This window comes from Anopheles gambiae, chromosome 2, assembly GCF_943734735.2.
Source record: "Anopheles gambiae chromosome 2, idAnoGambNW_F1_1, whole genome shotgun sequence".
NCBI classification, from domain to species: Eukaryota; Metazoa; Arthropoda; class Insecta; order Diptera; family Culicidae; genus Anopheles; species Anopheles gambiae.
In genome coordinates this window covers 92180815-92197403 of record NC_064601.1, presented here as the reverse complement: position 1 = coordinate 92197403, position 16589 = coordinate 92180815, and positions in this window count along the sequence as shown.

Here is a 16589-nt window from a genome sequence, read left to right as displayed (position 1 = left end):
TTGTTGTTTGCCGTAAGCATCCGAAAAGCCAGCCCAAACCATGATCCATAACATAACTAGATCTGGTGCTACCGGGTATCCTTTTAGCCGTAAATGCATCTTATTATTCTACGCCGAAAGGTTCGTCGCTTAGCGCAGGTGAGTCTTTTTGTTTCTCTCCGAATTCCCATTCCCGCAGTAGCAGCAAGCATTCGTTACAATTGGCAACAATTTCTTAGCCGTTTTGTGTACGCGATTGCTTAAAGGAGATCAACAACCAACAAGGACCAAACGTCTCTGCCTCTGGCTCCTCAGGCTCTTCAGACCCTCATACGTTGGCCCATTGTGCGTGGCAAATATTTTGCTCCACGCGACAAAAGCGAGCCACTTGAGCGAAAGCCACTATCGCCAGGTCCAGCCCGTAAAGCCCACTTCACGAAGCATTGGACAAGAACGGTGCACCCGGGAGGCTGATCCGGTTTGGCCCGTGCTTTGTACCGCACATAAGGACGCTCATAGGCCACTTAACGCGTAATAGGACTTGGCAAATAATTTGTCAAATAATTGCCAGTGCACTGTGTTTTTTGGGCCCTCGGTAAGCGGCTCGGTCGGTTTTCGGGGAACAAACCCCGGCACGGAAGCCATTCCAACCAACCAAGGACCAGGATCTTACAAAACCTTCTCCACGCGATTATCCCTTCTGAAACTGCACGCACCCAAAATGGGATCGCTCGTCTTGGGTCTTCCACTTCACCTTTTGTGTAGGCCCTTGTGCCCTTGTTCCCTTGTTCCCTTGTGTGTTCCTCTTGTCCTTCTCAAGTGAGGACTTTGTCTCGAAATAATGAACATCCACTCGAAAACGGAGCCAGATATCATTATTATGTTAATTCGAGAATTTAATCCAGTTTAATGCAGATTAGACGGACCGACCGGCTGGCCCGGCAGCTTAAACGGATGGCAGTTCCACCCGGGGAAAGCCTTTCAAAGAGAAAGCAGACAACTAGAGGCCGGTTCTGAGAGTGGCTCCTACGGATTTTCGGACATGCGCTACGGGCTGAAAGGCATTTGTTTGGCCGTTCCTTTGTGATCGAGGAAGCGGTCGCCGTGTTGGCCCTGGTGGTCCACCCCGATCTTGCGGGTGGTTTCGGACAGGAGCCACTGTGTGCGACAATGGTAGTGCGGTGCCTGTCGCACGCTAAGGAGATCTTGGTTTTGAGCGTCTTAACTGATAGCTTGTAAGCTTTGGCATGGTACTCTAAGCTGCAGTGATACTCTTCAGTGATACATTCAGAACGGTAACAAGAGCAGCAGCAGCTAAAGAAGCGAAACAATGTGAAACCTCTTCAGAATGTTCTTTCAGTTTGAAACTATAACAAAGTAATTAAAGTAAAGCGAACCCAGTGGAACAAGTGGAACATGGAACAGCTCAGCATGCACATCAATATCACATAAACACCACTCCAATCCACCTATAGGATCTTGATTTGATCAGTCACACAAAAAAGCGGGAATAAACACATGATAAAACGCTACGCCGTAAACCCTTCAAACAGCGCGTTTGGAAGTGTCCCTCCCGGCGGGCGAGGCAAGTAAATCTTCTCGATTACATCGCTTTCATGATGCGTTAACGACGAGTGTGACGACGGTTGCGGCGACGGTTCAACCCTCTCAACATCATCACCTCTAGCAGCGAATACAACAATAACCAAGAAAAAATACAATCACCCAGCAGTCGTGTCACCGGCATTAACGGTAGCCATGCTCGGAGAGCAATCCATGTCATCCGCCTCCCGCCCTGCGGTCCGGCACTACGAAAACCTCCATTATATCCTTCTCCTTTCGCTCCTGCTGCTGCCGCTGCTGCTCCTCCTGCCACAAGCCCACAGACAGCCGCGTAGGTCGGCGTGGGAAAAAGGTTGCCCCGAGGGAATGCGTCCTGTAGGCATCCGGTAAGCCCAAAGAAAGAAAAAAAAGCGCTCGAGACGACTGTACGCGACGAACGAGGTGTCAAAAGTTGCCTTCACACATTATTCACTGATTTTTATTGGGAAGCCGATAGGCATTAAACCGAAATCGAACCGCCAGAGCGGGACCGGCGCGGGATGGACGTTTGTGGTTAGCTAATCGATAGGAACCGATCTAGTCGGCGGGCCGTCCACTGGGACCCCATTTGGACTGATTTGGTTTTCGAGTGAGTGTGTCTTGGTGCTTGCTTTCCCCCTTCTTAAGATCACCTCCCTGTACAGCCTCATCGTCGTCAGGGAGGCGGCACTTTGGCCGTGCTCGTTTTGCCGTTTCATTCAGAAATTCCCGGTAAAGGAACCTGTTTCGTTTCGTTTAGTCGTCCGACGCAGGGACGCAACATTGCCCTGCCGCAGAAATCTGCCGAAAAGTATTGTAAAGCCAAATGCAAGGATCGTTGGGAGAGTCGATCGTATGAACCACCGCACAAAATTATTAGAACAAAGCAAAAGACCGGTCAGCGAGGGACGGGGTGTGGAACTAAGATATAAAAATCGGCTCCAAACCGCAGAGAAACACATTTAATTAATATTCATTCTAGTGATCCGTCCGATCAAACCTCCGTTTGGTTTCCCGTTTTGTTTTCGTTCCTATAGCTTGCCCGGGCCCCGGGCCGAGGGCTATTAGTGATGAGTCAACGTAAAATTGAAACACATCGATTTCACGACTTCACGGTCACTTAACGTGGGTCCCCCCTGCTTTGCTGCTCCCGCGACCATCACCACCATCATCCCGAAAGCCCGTTGCAGGAAATTGTGGGCCGCCCTGCTCGCTGGGCCGGCATGGAACCGGCTTGTTTTTTTGCAGTTTGATAGCGTTTTGGTTTTTGTCGATAATTAGTTTATCACGTTGTCGGGAAGGTACCGCTAAGCTGAGCAAAAGGGAGGTTTGTCTTTTTGGTCATTTTTAATTTCCGGTCCTACAGGCTCGAGACACACACACACACCAAACGGGTTTTCTTCAAGGTGCTGATGGCGCATGGAAAAAGGGAGAGAAAGGAAAGGGACGAAAAATCTATTTTCCAAAAACACGCACCCTGGCACACGGGTGAGAACGGGCTGGGAAAGGAGCAACACACTCTTCAAAGTTGATTCCCGAACGAACGGTCACTTGCCCTTGTGAAACGACACTTGTTCTGGAAACAACGGCTCCGAATTCCTTGCCATATAAAATAGAATCGATCGATTAATATTATGCGCGCGCTCACACACACACTCCGCTAGACACCGGAAATGGTCAATTGAAGCGCTTTCCAGGGAGGTCTCACCATGTGAACGATCGACGAAGCAAAGCAACAAAACACTATTTAGCCAACGCTGGAGGGTAGGAGCGTACCACCAAGACGCGGTCGATCTCTGCTCGATCTACTTCGCTAATAGGTGTGGTTTATGCTATGATCACTATCTTCGCGCGCGCGCGATCGCTCATGCAGGGGGTTAGGGAACGGCAAGGCACCTCTCCAACGGCCGTAGACCCCGTGACAGGGGTGATGATGGGGGCTGGGTCTTATGATGTTTCGAAAACAAAAAAATAGAAGCAGAAACTATCAGGGAGCGAATAGAATGCTTGTGTTGGTAAAGGTGTGGGGAAAACAAACGCAACGAAACGGAAAATCGTTCCGTTGTATCGTGATGGAGGAAGGGGAGGCAGTGCAACGGGTCGTTTGAATTTCGTAACCTTCGCAGTTCGGGAATGACTCTATTTCTTGTATAGGGTGTCTGCAGGGTTAATGCTATTGTTGAGGGAATAATGTTGAGTGTTATAATTGCTTCCTGTTGAGGCATCACGACCCTTCTACAAGCATGGTGTGAACGGGTGCCAAAGACCCCGTTCGGGGCAGTGTGGAGTTGGGAAGGGTTAGAGGTGAATAATTTGGAGTGAAATAAAACATACGGACGATGGATTGATGAACCACGAGCACGGCACTGAAAAGACGAACAAATGATAAGCGTTTAACTTCAAATTCATATAGCTGTTCGTATCTTATCTGCCGCATGTTGTTTGATGACTATCCTTGGGAAGATGAAGCAGCTTTCAATGCATCAACGTTTATGTTTCAATGTTTTTATACAATAATTCTTCTTTAAACTTATTTTTAACTAATTAATAAATGTAGATTTAGCTTCAAATATGAAATTCGTCGAACAACTGATGTCCCTATGCCAATTTATGTGATCTTAAACAATCATTCACATCACTTAAAATGTTAAACAAATAGAATGAATTTAAGTATAACCTTGTTTATGGACTATTTCATTTTATTTATTTTATTGTTTTACCAGTCGGTAGGATCGCTTTAGACGTATCTGAGTGTCCAATTCTCTGGAACACCTGTTTTGGTGTGTAAGGAAGTAAAGCCTAATGAGGCGAGGGATGAATCACGAGCTAGCTAAGCTGTAAGACACAATGTATATAGCGAGTTCGTTGGCTGGATCAATTGAAGCAGGACCTTGCCGTAGATCGGATGCCTACTTCGATGGAAAGCTGTAGACAGGGACCGAATATCCTGAAGAATTATTGTTGAGTGGACTTCAAAACGGAAGCAGGCCAACATGAGAGATAAACTATAAACTAAATAGAGCGTCCATATTTTGACAACTCTAGCATGTATTAAGAAAACCGCTGCGATCGTTCCTCTTCAATTGTGTTTAGTGTAGTTTCTGTATAACTCCCATGTTGCAAATCAACAGGAAAGTATCATTGAATAAATCGAAAACTGTAATATTGAATACCAGAAACTCTTTGTTCTTCAAAGGGATTGAACGGTACAACAGATTACCTGGAGAAATTAAGAATGCGAGAAACTAATATGATTTCAAACGTAAGTGCGTCATCTATGTTAAGCAAACTGTGTAACGTGAAATATGTGTAGATGTCCTATGTCACTATGTAATGTGTAACTACAGTTGTCATCACGATCTTGATGATGATGATAAGATTTTTTCTTTATATATGAAAATTTAAATTAGAAAAAAAATATACGAAAGAGACAGCATAGGCTTGAGACACGCGTGCGTTGAAGTGGACATACGGGATCTATTTGGGGGAATTTACGGTTTGCACAAGGTCTGGGAGGTCACAACAGGATTCACTCATTGATGATTATAAATGGCCAATTCCAGATACATTAGGTTCACTTGCTTCGGAAGGTAGTGCCCTAGAGCCAACCATTGGTACTAGTGGAACTGGTCATATGCATGTTGCAGTTGTGTTCCGATAAGTAGTGCGGCGGATCCATTAGTTACTTCTTAGTGAGCTACGTAAGGGATACATTAGATTCTCCTGCTTCGGAAGGTAGTGCCCTGGAGCCCGCATTGGTGCCAGAGACCCTAGGGCCAGCGGTTGGCGCTAGTGGAACAGGACATATGCATTTCGCAGTTGTGTTCTGATAAGTGGTGCGCCAGATCCATTTATTGGTTCTTGGCGGACTACGTAAAGGATACTAGGGAATACCATTGTATTCGATGGAATTTTTTCTTGATGAAACTATGTTGGTCATCTTGGGTGTGTATATGACTCGGACGGTTCCTCTGAGAGTTTTCCAAAACCACCACTTGCTCGTTTTTTTGGTGGGACTTATCATAAAAAAACTTTTTTATTCAATCTCACACAAGTCATACAAGTCATACGATTGTACCACATAAAGGACGCCAAACTTCCATTTGATTCGAGATCATCATAGTATCTTACATACTGATCCATCACATTAAACTCATTCTTCAGGCAACCTCCACGATTCGACACTATTTAACCGCTTGAAAGGTGTCACAATCGTTTAGTTTTTTAATGCCGCATCCCTCTACGCAAAAATTTGGACGCTTATATGACGAGCTTTTTTTAGGTGTTGACGGCATTTTAGCCGCCAAACAAAAAACGCCATAAAATGCTTTAAAAATATCAAAGACCAAACTGAAACATAAATCAAAGCATCGTTCGATGCTTGAAATGATCTTTTTTTATGATCATCTTTTGCAAGCTGGGCGAAGTTCAATAGAAAGGTATTTTTTTGGGTGACATTAACAAATAGGATCAAATGCAAAAGCCCATGCTATAAAATAACTGTCACTAATGAAACGATTAAACGATTGGGAATGTTCTTCATCCTTTTTTCTTTGTGCTTTGAGATAGTATTCAAGCCATCGTCTACCCTATTTTACACTAAGCTCAACCGAAAACACCAAAAGCTCTCCTATTGTCGGCCAACTCTAACGTATCCCCGAACCCCACCCCACGGTTTGCTGATCGTCAATGATCGACTGACGAAATCGGGAATATTAAGTGATTCGCAACGCCAAAGACGTCCCGCTACAAAACAAGCCAACCTAGACCAAACGAGACCCACACTCAGGCTCATCAGGCCTTTCCCATCAAACGCAGGGCAGTGGCGGCGCCGATCGGGGAATCATCATCGGTGGTCCATCAAACACCGTCGCGGGCGCATCATTTATGTGCTAATAAATGAATAGCGGGCTGGTTGTTTCGATTCATGTTTTTTCGGCTAATCATCGCCGTAACGAGTTGAGGAGTCGGGTGAAATAAAAACTTGTGCCCGCGAACGGCCTTTGCGACGACGCCGAGAGGCACGCTGGCCGAATCGTCCACTTTCATCATCGACAGCCATGGGCAGCAAGGGGGACGTCACACGATTCGATTCGGACGATGCGAGCGAGCTTAATTGAAAACAGCCGACTGATGCGGCAGAAGCCCATGGACAACATACACAGCGATACAGAGACGTTCTGTGCGGGATCGTTTGGAGGCCGGAAATGAAACGGTCCAAACCAAAGAGTAGAAAAAAGCACCCAACAAGCGCAGCCTATGGAGCACGGGCGCGCGAATGAATGGCACCAGCTTTTATGGCGCACGGGCTGGGCCCCAGCCAAGGAGCCGGCCCCTTGGAAACCTAACCCGGATGACCATTTTATTGCCATTGCCCGGGGCGCACACGCGGAGTCGCTAAAATGCGCCGCGCTTAGGGCACGTGTGTTCAGCGTCGCCGCAGCGTGCGTCGTGCGGATCCAATCGCTGGGTGAGGGTTTCTCATCGGTGAACCAGTTACCGATTGGCCACATTGGACCGTCGTTTTGCGCGAACGCAACGTGGGGTCGCATTGTATGTCGCTCGGCCCTCGGATCGGAGCCTTTTTTTCGATTCTCATAAATACATAAATCGAAAAAGCATCGAAAACTCGCTCGCCGTCGGCAGAAATGGCGGATTTGAGGTTGGTTTTTCGTTGGTATATGCATGTTATTGGGTTTTTTCTCTTCAGGTTGTTTTGGGACAACGTGGCAAAAACGTGTAGTTCACGCCCTCCATGATTTTCGGTCCAAGGCTCCCAGAAGCGAGCGTTTCGGGAAGAGGGAATTCATTTCCTCCGGCGAGCAGCAAAGGATCAGTGCAAAGCTAAACAAAATGGAGCCCAAACCATGTTGAATTATATAAATATATGTGTGTTTGTGTCTTGGAGCGGTTGCAAAAGATACAATAAAGTCCAATTTGCATTTCGATGTGATATTCAATACTTTTATGTGGAAATAAAGAGCAATTATATGTTTTCGATAGTTAAAAACCGATCGCATCAATCTCTAGATCTCCCTGCCACTATCTCTCGACTGTTGGTCCTCCATGTATGCTACAATCTGCTGCCTTCTTTCCCGAAATACAACAATGATAGATCTCGAACGCTTCGTTCCGCTAAACACCGCCTCGTAGGACCCAAACCTACCCTACCGAACATGCTGCCACGCGCATATCCCCGTGACGGATAATCCGCAAAACGGTACTGGAGAGAGTACAAAAGCCCGACCCGACATCCCGCGACACGCAAGTGTTGAACGTTACCCCGGATATTTGGCCCGTTCAAGGGTCTGAAGGCCCGCCGGCGGCCGGCGACTTGAGACGGGCGTCGGTAAGCTGCCGATCCTCGCACTCGTAGGTGCGCACTCGAGCACTCGAGCAGAGTAGGCCGCTGAGAACGGTTGGGACTCTCAGATGCGGATCGCTTCACCTGACCGCCCAGCGTACCGGGGCCAAAGTCGGTCGGCACACACAATCCGCCAGCTACGACACGTTGGTCGGGCGCGGTAATGATCGCTTTGATATACGGGGGCCCTCGCGTTTGAAGCTACCGAATCCCGCCCGCAAAAGAGACATAAGCCGGTGTCGCGGTGATGAAAGTCAAGCACAGAGAAGAGGGAAACTCAGTGTGTGTGAGTGCTTCAAAGACCGATACCAGCATGAAGGATTAGAAGATCGCTCCAGATCTATTGCTGGTGATTGGGAGAAGGGAATCTCTATGCAATGCATCAATAGAATCGGCAAACGAATCTTCTGGAGATAGAGCGAAGATTATGATTTATTTTGAAGAATGAGTGATATCTTACAATTATTAAGCTGATAGCTTAAAGTCAGACTGTTTTTTAGCAAGGACGTGCATCTTTGATCGATCAAAAACCAATCTCAAGTCTTAGAAGTAATCTCAAGCAAGAAGTCAACAAACTCCGGAAGATTTTATTCGGAATTAAACAAGTCTTTGCCTCGAAGATCCTACTACGATCTCCACTCTTTTCAATGCTCTATCACATCGATTTTTATTAAAAGCATAATCCTCCATACAACATCTTCAGAACGGAGATACCCCTCCACTGTAGCCCCTCCGTACCAAGCGTTCGCAAGTCTTTACGGGTTACGCGTCTTACGGACATGATGCCCGTTTGCAAGTTGACGAGAAGCTGCCGCGGCGATAAAGCAAAACAACAACAACAAAACCAACCCCCTGCCAACGACACATTCACCGGCTTGTAACATACTTGGTTTTTTTGTTGTTGTTGCTGGATGTTGTTCGTTGTTATTGCCTTTCCCTTCTGTCCTTCTGAACCGCCACCTCCACCTCCGGATGCTCCATACCCGAAGGGCCACAGACTGAAGCCTCACCGGGGCAGCCTCAACTGGTGGTAGAGGTGAAGATATAAAAAGGTGATTGAATAATTTAACACGCGGACCCATCGCATCGGCCCCTCGCCGGTTTTGCTTTGATGTTGACCGCCTTGTTAATCCGTCCCATGGGCACACAGGGAGCTGGGGTCAGTCCCGATCTCGGTTGCCGCTGTCTACACACCGCCCTGTGCCCGATCCGACTCCGAACCGATCGGAGATCCTCCTCGCCTGCGTCGGAAGGTTCGTACCACGAGACGCCGGTCTCGGCGACTTTGACAGAGCTACGTTTCGACACGGATGCACTTTGTTGCAAATTTACCCCCCCCCCCCCTCTTTCTCCCGCCCCATGTTGCATCCGTTGATAGGTTTGAGCGGTTCCGTTGCACCCCGCACGGTCGGCGGTCCGTGTGCAGTCATGCGCGAATGCGTCGTGATACGCGGCGATCGGAAGGCGATCGGAATTCGTCGTGGCACCGGTAATCGGTTGGCATTTGCTGGCTGTACACACAAACACACACACTGGGAAAGGGAGCGGCTGGTGCAGTTGTGCGGGAGCCAATTAGTGAAATCGCTAATGGGCAGATCCTGTGCGTCCGGTGTGGTCGGGCGAGTTTCTGCACGAGAGCGTTGATCTAATTGCGCTTTAATCGTGTTATCAGAAATCGTTCCAAATAAAACTCCCCAGCGATATTGCGATGATGGTTTCTTGTATTGAAAGCATTCAATATTCTGTATGCAAAGCCTTATAACACACACAGAAATAAATGAAGATCCTCCTGAAAAAATGCTGCCAAAACACACTCCAGTGTAATTACAACACATGCACTTAAGGGTTAATGAGCTCCCTCTAGCACGCCACATTTTGATTGGTGACAAATATTTCCCACGCTCCCGCTTTTGGCCATGACCAAGCTGCGGGGAAAGCAAACTTGTCCAACTCAGTCCCCGTCATGGCTTCTAAAGAGAGTATACGTGCGCTGATAACACAGCCTCCGTATTTAGCCACCGCATCAAATTACGACAACCCCTTGGTGGGCGCGCACTGCGGACAGCACTCCGCCCCACTGCACCAACGCCAGCGAGAGAAAAATTCCGCACGAGGCGGGAAAAAGCGACCAATTTGATCAGCAGCCAGCCGCGCTGTCGATCGATGCCCACACGCCCCAGCACAGGCGAGAGGTGCTAGAAAACATCCTCGGCCTCAACATCGTCGCCCCAAAACTGGACAAAGGGATCGCGTCACCGCTCGCGCGCGCGCACATGCACTTCGCCGTGCGAGCAGAAAGGCATTAAATGAATTATAAATTATCCGTCCGACCATAAAATCAATCATCGACCATATTAGCACAGGCCCGGCAGATGATGTTGCCCGGCCGGCCGGGTTCGAAGCCGATCGTAAAAGGCCTCCAGTCCAGGCCGCGGGCTCGTAAATGATAATTACATTTCGCATTTCGCGCTAGCCCATGACTAACCCCATCTGGCATCTCTAGTGACCGAAACAGCAACGTGGCAAACGCGCGATCGCGTATTGCAAAGTTTGTTCCGGGCCACCAGCACCATGCTGGGAGGTCTAGTTCCTAGGCATCGCCATTGAACGCTAATTAATAAAAATCCCTTAGCGGGCACACTGGTGAACGCAATTCGGTGCAGTTCAGAAATCTCTTCAACTAATGCCATTTTGCCTCCAATGCTTTTTTGAATGAAAACACTTCCTCTTTGCAGCTCAAAGATCGGAGTAATACAGACCGTAGCGAAAAAAAAAATCACAAAAATAATTTATTTTACGATCACTCCCCACTGTGTCACGTCTACACCTTGTAGTTGATTGAACGAAACGATTCAAAAATGCTCTCCAACCCCACCTTACCCCCCCGGGCGGAACTCAAAAAGGTGCGTCCGTGTGTGTCTTTAATCACCCCTCTCCAAACGCGCACGCACACGGGGTGTGATTGCATGTGAGGATGATTATGACGTTCGCTGCGAAACGATCATCAAGCCGGGGTTTTTGTTTTTTTCTTGCTCCCTCCCCCCACGAACTGGCCGGGATCATCTGCTTGTGGTGCAACGAGTTTGATCGCTTCCAAACCGGGACCGAGGTGAGGTGGTTTTTATTGTGTGCTAAAATTTTAACACTCACCCGGGAAACATTATCGTGCCTCATCTTCATCGGCCGTGGCAGGTTCGTCGTCTTCTTGGCCAGTTCTTCCATGCAGACACGCAGGTGTCGTGGTGCACATTAAGCATTTACACGGGAGGGAAAGGGTTGGGTGGAGAGTGAACTTCATTGAAAGTATTGGGTGTGTGTGTGTGTTTTTTTTGTGTTGCTGTTGTCCACTTGGCCGAGCTACATCATAATCAATTAAAAACGCTCAACATGGACGTATAAATTGAATGGCCATATTCTATCGATCCGAGGAGCAGCTCGAGGTTTCACGTTTTTTTTTATGATGCCTTGGTGGTAGTTTATTAGCGCTTATGGCTTGGTTTGTGTTTTTCGTTTTCCTCCAGAGCTTCAAACATGACTCAATGTTAAGGACAGTTTTTGATTTATGGAATTAAAGACCTCCTCTCGTTTATGATGCTTTACTGATTAATCCATGACTTGGTGTGTCATTATGGTACGCCAAAAATAATTTCCTACTAATTGGAAACATTGTCCTCAGACGAATTTTAAACACATTTGTTGTACACAGCAATTCTCCTTTTTATATATTAATAATTTTTACTACCAATAAATCATTTTTAATATTCATATCCAAACTCATTTTCCGAACTCAACACTCAGACAATCAGAATTTGCACGACACACGACACGCTGATTCCTGCACGAACCAGCACCGGACCAGCACCGAAGGCTGCTTTGGCTGGCGTCTTAAGACGATCGCTTAAGTAAACAACATCTTCCCAATCCCAGCGCTCCTGCACGGACCTGTCAAGTGGCAACCTTTTTTCCCAAGTGACCGAGCTACCCGCACCCGAGGACAAATGAGTGCCTAGAGCGGGCTGGCTGGGTGCAATATAATAATTAGCATAATACGTCTGCCGCCACGTCGCTTATTAATGCTCGACAGGCCGCCAGCCAGGACACTGGGACACAGTGCCAGTAAGAGGTAACAGAAGAAGAAGAAGAAGAAAAAACAAATGGAACCCAAAGTCCTGGCAGGCACGAATCCCAACAGCTCCGGTGTGTGGTCAACCCGTCCAAACAGACACAAAGGGACAGACAAAAATGGGCAAATGTTAATGAAATTATTTAAGACGATTATGCGGCTGCGTTGTACTTTCGAACACACGGGTGGAAGAGACCGTGGGAGTGGAAAAAGGGACCTGCAACGGGGCAGTGCCGTTGCTTTCCACCTTCAATCGCTCATCCTTTGCTTTGGTTTGCTCCAGAAGGCATGGAGTTTGTCGGCCACAACGCCATGCGAGCAGCGAGAAGGAGGAAGGATTTGTTTACGCTTCGGTACTTAGACTTTTACGGCCTGGCCATAAATGGGTACTTGAAGTGTTTTTTTTTTGCGGAGGAAACCGGGCCAAACTGGGGGTGTTGTAAAACGATTTTATGAACCGATCGCGGCATCAGCTCGTTCCCAACATACAATATACAGGGTACTGCACACACCTTAACGCATTGAGCACATTGCTGCTCCTGTACTGGGCGTACTTGATGCGAATGGGTTTTCAAATTCAATCACGACTTTCCTTTCGTGTAAATTTTCCCAGCTCACCGTGTCCGTTCCCGAGGGCTTTCACTGCAAATTGCAAGGCGCCCACCGGACCGGAGGAACGGAGAAACTTCCGACTATGGAGCGATCTGCTGGGTCTGTTGCGTTATCTTCTCGATCGGTTTTTTTTTGTTTTGTTCTCCTCTTTCAACCCCAGAGTGTGATCCCTTTGGGAATACATACTCTTCTCCACCCCACACTGGGGACCTTACAACGTAATTGATTAATTCGTAACAGGTTCTCTCGATCAGTGTGCTTTTGTGTGGGGCAGTGCCTTCAGTTGCCGGTATTCGACAAGGTATCCTGAGAGCATTTCTCACACCGTTTGGCTGGTTTTCTGTTATTGCTATTTTCTTTCATTTTTAAGATAAAAAAAGAGTTGTTGAAGACACAGGAAAAAGCTGTGTGGACACACACACCCAACCACACAATGACGCTTGAGCCATCAAACTTTTGGATGCATGTGAGCTGCAGGCTCACACAAAACATGCCACACAAATTAATTAAGTGCACATTAATTCGCCCTTTTTAGTTACGAAGACACTTGCTCGATCGTGGGGTGCGTCGTCTGTGCGTCGTCATTGTTTGGGCCCTCTCTATATACCGATCGTTCTCCACCACTGCTCATCAACATAATCGAATAAGCTAATGAATCGAGACAGCAAATTCCAAACGAGAACTGGGAACTGGACTCCCTCTCTCTCTCACTCGATCGGGCTGAATCTTGGGCATCTCCAAGGGACAGAACTCGTCCTGACAGCGCTGTCGCAGGTGAAAACCCCCGTGATCTAATATGGCAGCGTACAATAGCAACAACAAAAAAACAGCGTGGTACGGGAAAGCACAGGCAGCACAAAGTCCCTCACCAGTCGCGCCGTTCGAACATGGCCACATCAAGAAGCGCGTTGCAATTTAATATTCATTACAATCACTCAAGGAATTTTATTACCACATTGCAGACACTGTCCCCAAAACCAGATTTGACACTGGACGCGATGGACGTTCGCGATTCGAATGGATGATGGACGAATCCGGTTGTTCAAACGATCAGTAACTGCTGAAAAGGATCGATGTACGGGCAGGGGAAAATGGAAAGAAAACGAGCCGCGGGAAATAAAAAACGCTTTGAGACGAGTGAGAATAAAAGTGCATTTTCGTACATTTTAAACATGTTTTGTGGTGTGTTTTTGGGGATTGTTCTTTTCTTGTTGGAAAAATGTATCACGATCACGTGAGTAACTTTAATTACTCTTTTATATTGGCGAAAGAATTTTATGCCCTTGAAAATTGAGACATTAGATCAACTGACAACTCGATCTCGATCGCCTTTAAAGCCCATTTTTACAACAGCACACAAGCTGCATCGATGCCGTTTGGCTTTGTCAAAGTGAAAAACTATGTTTGAAGCGTTTGATTGAAGATTCCGAACAGAGGATTAGCGTTGGTTCTTGTTTTTCATTTCGGAAAGTCATCACTGTCCCATCGCGCGATGCGATGGACGTACACAACGCACCAACATCGCAACAAAACCGCGTCCGGGGCGCAACAAACAAAGCAGGGGAAAAGGATTGCCCGGCCTTAATCCTTTTCACACACACATTAGGCCGCCATGCGCCCAATCAAAGGGCGGGATCGATCGGTGCGATCGGTACGATAAAACAGGCAACGAAAAAAAGCTCCCCATCGACCCATCGGCACCGGATGGTGGATGGGAGAGTGAAGCCACGGTCCCGAAAATGAGTCGCCATTTTCACTCCTCATCATTAGCGATGAGGGTTGGACATACGACGGTTTTTTTACTTTGTACCGAACGTCATCCATTAGTGGTTTGTTCTTAATGCACATGTGTGTGTATGTGTGTTCTGTTTTTTTTTTGCTTTTCTTCTTCACCCATAGACACCTGCCATGACGGCGCCCAACGGCAAACATTCACACGAGAGCGCGCACCAGATTCGTCCCAACACGCTGGCGGCAGGATCGCAGGCTCGATCGAAACCAATTTCTAAAACAAACATTCAAACAGCTCTCGCCTCGCTTTTCCGCACGCTTTCATTAGAGAGGATGGTGTGTGTGGTTTTGGATGGCGGTGTCTTCCATATCTTCTATCGCTCCGTTCTACCATTATCCTTGCATAGGCTTTCGTGTTCGGGGCCCCGTTGATTGCTCGTACGATCTGCTGCTTCTCAACCAACTGTTGCCATTTTGCCCTGTCCTGGGATGTGTGGGACCATCTGCCAGCGAGAGATCATCGCTGTAGACCGCGCGGGCAACAAAGTCTTCCGTGCTCCAAAACCCGCTCGTTCGAACGCATTCTACCTAAAGAGTCTGAAGAGGCTTATCGAAGCTGTGTCGCCGCTGTACACAGCAAGATTGTATCGTTTACACGCGACCTTAATCCTCGCCCAAACCCAGACAACAGCCGGTGGGCGAAAATTATTAACCCGCATAGGCTCACGTGATCACAAGAATTTCGGTGAAGGGAAAGCTGGAACAAGCTTTTTGGTCGACTATCCATGCCATGCCGACAATGGACGGTAAGGCAAACGCTTAGGTGTAAAATTAGTCACCACCACCAACAGTCACCGGCCACCCTTTCTCCTCAACAAAACCTTTGCTGTGGACTTTAGATAGCTGGAGACTAATATTTGGCTCTAAAATACAACCTGTTTACCCGTTCCCTCGATGACCGGTGGTGAAAAAGCGTAATGGATTCTGTTGTTTGTAATCGACCGAAAAAACAAAAAGGTGAAAAGACACTTGTTTGCGTTCACTCACTGCTGTTTCATTGCACGTGAAGCTAAGATCTTTGTTTAAGGGAAAGACATCCCGCGGGTGAAAAGCTAGGCTTCATCTACGCTTGATCGAACACGATCACTGCTCGATCGAGCGTCAAAAAAAAACGACCCAGAACTAGAACCAGCTCCATTTTCTTTTTTTCCCTTTGTAGTCTCTGGACCTCAAATACCACTCACAACAACCATCCCCCCCCGGGGTCTCATCATCACTCAACGGGCTTCGAATCCCTGTTAATCAAGCTGAGCAAGTGAGGTAAAAGCACGAAATTTGACACTTCAGAGCGTTGGTCGCGCTGCTGTTGCTGGTAGCTGGTAGCTGGAAATCTAGCAGGCGCTGGTTCAGGGGAATTGCAGTTCCTTCCTTCTTAGTGATTGAAGGAAGTCGAAGGTGAGTGTCAAAATGGGAATTGTTTGAGAAAGTTGATACACTGGCTGCCCGTTGCTGGTTAGAGTTGTCTAGCCCCAGACAAAGTTATTCTAGCGTGGTTGCTTTAAAGCTCAGTTTTCTTGCCCTCTCTTCCTGTCAGTTGTGGTTGTCTCCTATCTTGCATTCCCCACCAAAAAAAGGGAAACAAAAGTCCATCTTCGTTATTGTAAAAGTCAACAGACTTTGAGCTAACATGATCATTCCCCCAAAAACCATCGTAGAAGGTGGGAATGGCGTGAGGAGTTATTCCCGAAAAAAGCAACCATAAACACACACACGTACAGGTACGACGATTGGTGTAAATTTATTTTTCCTATTTGAACGATCACGCTGCCAGAGCGCTGGAGGCTTGAGCGTAGGAAAAAAGCCAATCCGTTCGACAGCATTCGTTCCGCCTGGAGAGCATCAGCTACGCGTTGAACCTTTAAGCCCACTTGCGGTGGACGCTTGCAAAGCCGGGGTAAGTTTGTTTTTCTTGTTCTTTGTTCGGGTTTTTGAAAAACCCTCACCACAAACGATGTGGCAACGATGATGCTCTTGTTCCCGCTATCACCCTCCCCCGGGGGGGTGTGGATACTTCAGCCACGTTCGAGTGCGTAACGTAGTTGCTGAGATTTGGAAGCTGAAGATTGATTAATGATGGATTTGATGTATCCGTGAGGGGCGCTGCTAACGGGCTGCTACAAGCGAGATATTCGGATTGTG